Source organism: Ipomoea triloba, chromosome 16, assembly GCF_003576645.1.
Source record: "Ipomoea triloba cultivar NCNSP0323 chromosome 16, ASM357664v1".
Classification (NCBI taxonomy): Eukaryota; Viridiplantae; Streptophyta; class Magnoliopsida; order Solanales; family Convolvulaceae; genus Ipomoea; species Ipomoea triloba.
The window spans coordinates 17985044-17990154 of NC_044931.1; positions in this window are offsets into that span (position 1 = coordinate 17985044).

Here is a 5111-nt window from a genome sequence, read left to right on the forward strand (position 1 = left end):
AACCGCCCCCGCGAGAAGGGGGGGTTGTTATAACTAACTTGGACCGCATGCCCCGGGCTTCCCTTTGACCGAGTCACGATGCCGACCCGGGGTCCGCAACTCGGCCAAGGTCCAAGGTGCCGACCCGGGGTCGGCACCAAGCCACGGCCCAAAGCCTAAACGGAGGTCTCATGTGTCGACCCGAGGTCGACATCCACCACAGCTCAAGACCAACCTAAGGTGTGAGATGCCGACCCGGGGTCGACACCCACAACGGCCCAAGTCCTCCGGAGTCACGGAGTGCCGACCCAGGGTCGGCACTCGAGCCATGGCCTATACGGAGCTTGATCTCAGACCCGGGTTCGCTTGCTCCGCTCTTCCGGGTCGGTCCGCTCCGCTCCATTTCCCAATATATCCATCAAAACTAAAGTAGAAATTAAATTAGAACAACTAACCCAATTCAAGATGAAAAGGAAGAGGGCCATCAAAGCCAGGAAGAAACTTGACAGGTGAACCAGTTGCTGTTTCTGCAAGGCTATGGCAACTCAGATTCAACAGCGCCGCCCCAAGGAAGAAGACGACCGCCTCGCCGCCTCCCACCTAAACCTGCTAACAGAGTAGCCACTCGACATTCTTTTTCTTTCATTAGATGAAAGTATGCTTTCCTCAAATTAAAGGGGACTAAAATGAAAAAGAAGACTCAATAGAGATTCAACTTACCGCATGCCTGAAGTGCTTAGGCATGGCTGCAGTTTCGAGCTGAAGGAAGAGGGCGAACGTCGACCGGACACGGGAGTACACGAGGTCGCCGCTGCTCACGCCACTCGTCACTGCTGCTCGCCGCCGCTGCTATTCTCGACAGATGCTGCCGATGCTCAGCCGCCGTCGCTGTCTAGAGGGAGAGAAGTCAGCCGCCATCGTCGTCTTGAGGTAGAGGATTCAGTTGTTGTTACTAGAAACTAAGGAAGAAATCTGAAGGGGAAGATATTATAATGGGGTCTAGGGTTTATTTTTAACAATAGCGGCACTTTTTAGCGCCTGTTAGTTTTAAGCAGACGCGAAAAATGCCTGTTTTTAAAAAATTACCCTTTTGGCATATGTTGTTTTAATATAACAACTGCTAAATGCTATTTATAAATACAAAAATTTCACCGCGGATATTTTAGCGTCTACTTTAAAACTTATTTTTGTTAAGTTTGTACGAGTGGCATATACTATTAGGCATCAAGTATTTATATTAATATTATAAAATATATAGTAAAATTTGACGTTGTTAGTTAAAAAGTTTGCTTTATTTATATATTTAGGGAGAAAAAAATTAGTAAAGAAGGTTTAAGACTTAGGAAAAAAAAGTTTGCAGATAAAGTTTAGAAGTTAGAAAGAGAAAAAAAAAGTTCATATAGAAAGTTTAGAAGTTCGGGACCGAGTCTGAATATGGATTTCAACTATTTATAACAGTAAAAGAATAATGTATTATAAATTTGATCCCATATAATATTACATTCCTTACTAAGTGATATAATATTACAAGAAAAATAATAATACTAAAAACATAATAATGAATTGTGTGTTTTCCTATTAGTGTTCTCTATTGGGAATATAAAAACAATAATGAAGAAAAAAAAAAAGAATATGTAGATTTTGTAGAGAGAAAAAGCTTGCATTGTAAAGTTTACCAAGAGATAAAAAGTTTGTAGAAAATTGAATGAAGAAAATATAATTAATCTATTGAATTCAGACATAAGATTTATAGATCTTAAAATAAAAAATGTTCATAATTTTTTGAGTAACACCCGAGTTTTAAAATAGTCTTTCAAAGTTTTAATCCAATACCATCTTACTTTTAATTAATTTTTTTTAAAATGTTAATTAATCGAATACAGCCCGACTCTCTAAATATTTGAATAAAATAATTTAAAACTTTTAAAATTAATAAAAAGTATTTAAAAGTTATTTATGAGGATGGAATTGAAGACAAATAAAAACCTTAAAAACCTAGGAATAAAATAAACCAAACGCCCCCTTCTGGGTTATTATCTCGGCAACTCAGGTCAATTATCCTGTATTGAAATTTCCCGGAAACCGTACGAGCTAGCTTTTAGCTTTTCCAATCGCATATACACAATTATTAGAAGTTTATTGATTGTCATCTCTCTTAGCTTTCTCGATCACCCTCATATCACTATCGTCCACTAACTTGCCGGAAATAGGATAGCAATGGAGGAACACCAGCAAGGCAACACTACTATTCCCTCGCGGGGAGCAGTTAAGCGGAAGATCTTTGGCTGGGTTTTCGGAAAGATCAAACACGGCGTGCAAGTGATCTTCCTATGTTCTTCTTCTCCAACTGGAGCAAACCCTAGCCCCAGCCCGCAGGTCAAATTCCAATCCGGCCATGAGCTAATCCACCTTGACAATAATATATAATTGAAGATCGAGAGCTAGATCAGATAGCCAGCTGCTTGAATTGCTTGAAATATGTTGTTGTTTCAGTACAGTACAGTGTGATTCGATGTTGTTGTTTAGTTGATGTTTGGTGTGTATTATATATGATATATCAGTACCTACATATATATATACTAGCGGTGTGTTGTTCACTTGTTCCTTAGCTTGTTATATAATAATAAGTTGATTTTGGATCTTTTTGGGTTGTGATTTTCTTTATGTATGTTGTTCATAGTTATAATAATTTGATTTTGAACTTTGTTGGGTTGTTATTTTCTCGATGTTGTGGTAAAATTGCGTCTGGCGCTATTAAAAAATGTTGGATTTGTATATATACATGAGCAGAAAACCTAAAAAGCTAAGACTTTTAATTAAGATGGGAGTTGAGATTAAAATAGAGAAGGGCCTGCGGGTGGGGGTAAAAGGGCTGCGTTTTGGGCACATATATAGTTTTTCCGTCTCCCCGGCGCTAGCTGTATAGTAGTTTGGTGAACGCGCGGATCGGATCGGCCAAGTAACTTAACGGTACGGTGTTGAATTGGCTGGTTTGTTCAGCTGCGTGGTACGTGGTTGTGGTTTAGGGTAGTCTACATGAAATTGAAATTAAGTCGCCTGGCCGGGATCGGATCAGCTACAGCCTACAGGAGAGACACACACGTAGAATTCCGGCGGAAAAACCACAGAAACCAGCTGGAAAATAGAGCAATTGACCCATTTTTAGAACTTCCGGCGATAATTTCCGGCACCGACGACAAATTCCGGCGACCGACGAACATAGCATATGTTATGAGAAATCGACGATGAAGAGAGGAATTGAAGCAGATTAGTAGTGAGATGGTGAATGAAGGGTGTTCTAGTTCAAGGCCAATTATAGTTTTTCCTCTTGATTATTATTAATTTGTAATCAATTTATTATGAGCATATTAGGGAGAGGGAGAGCATATATACTTGAGGACTGCGGGTGAGCCCAAGCCTGAGTGGCAACTGGGTTTAACCCTTAGCTAGCTAGATAGCTTTTTTATCCAAAAAAATGGGAGAGATTAGAGATTTGCCGGTCGCCGAAAAATTAACAGGTCATTTGAATTTTCCGGCGACCGACGATATTTTCTGGCGACCAGCGACCCAAATTGGTCATTTATAAATTTCTGCAGACACAAATTGATCAAGCAAATATAGTTTCTGCAACCCAAATTGCAAATCAGTTGGCAATGGCAGTTGTAAACCTAGCAGGAATGCAAGTTGTAGCAGACACTGAAACTGATGATACATTTCCTTTGGTTGATCTTCTCTAACTCGAACCATTTGTTGGGCTGTTTAAGAACCTTAAGAAAGATAAATTGCCCAAGATTAAAGCTGCAGATTTAGCATTGGCCACTAAAGGAATCAAAGCTTTGACAGAAATTTGTGCGGAAGACGTTCTTCTCTAAACAAAATAACTGACTTTGGAGTCCTCTACTTGATTAGGCGCCTGTTATTGGAAGATGATTATGAACAGTTAGCAGCAATCGAAGTATATGATGCATCGCGTGCCCAGAGTCACCAGAAAATGCACGATCTGTTTCAGGTGAAACTTCTTCTAATGCCAATCCTAGTGATGTCGCCGGTCACCGGAAAATGTCGCCGGTGGCCGAAAAATTCAAATGACCTGTTAAAATGGGTTAATTGTTTTTTTTTCAGTTTCAATGGCTTAATTGCTTTGTTTGTCCGGTTTCAATGGTTACGGTGGAGGAAATTTGGTTTATGGGAGCCGTTGAGCAAGCTAAGGGATCGGAAGCAATGCAAGCAAGCAGTTGAGTGGCGTGAGGAGCCGAGGCTCCATTCAACCTCCTATATGATCCTCCAAGAATGAGGAGCGAATTGAAGATTATGCATGCATGGTGATACCTACAGCGGAGCTTCCGTATTTTATGGTACGTTCCACTGCCATGGGGTAGCCGAATGCTAAGCGACGGGAGGGGCCAGGGCTGATCTCCGGTGGGTGGCGGCTCACTGCCTCACGAGTGGCACATGCATGAGAAGCGCGCTACTCACTGGCTGCTGGATGGTACAGGAATTGAAGGATAGATTGCCGCCATGGACGTAGTATATATGCCTTATTTTGGTTTTTAATATCAGATTTATAAATAAAAAAAATTCTACGATATTTTTGTAATTATAATCAACTTTACTATACAAACTTAAACACTAAAATCTACAATTTTCAGACTTTTTCAGATTTGTACATTGAGTATTACATTTTGTATTAGTATTTTGCATATTTAATATTAAAAAATTGCACTTGCAAATATGCAAAATATATTGTATTTAGGGTTTCGATTTTAGAATTTATGACTAAATCTTTAGTTTTATTTGGTTTAGTGATTCACTTTTTACTGCTTAGACTCTAGTATTTATGATTTGGATTTAAAATTTAGCTTTTTCATTGATTTTATAAAATTTACTGGGTTTGCATATTTAGTTGTACTGTTAAAGATTGTATATTTAAATGTTCAAGTTTGCATACTGAAGTTGATGATAATTATGAAAGTGCTATTGCATCTTTTTTTTAAAAAAAAAATCTTATTAGATTCACCGAATTTTTACAGATGTAAGGTTAGATTTGTTCTTAGTTGAGTGTGTTCTCAATATATATATATATATATATATATATATATATATATATATATATATATATATATATATATATA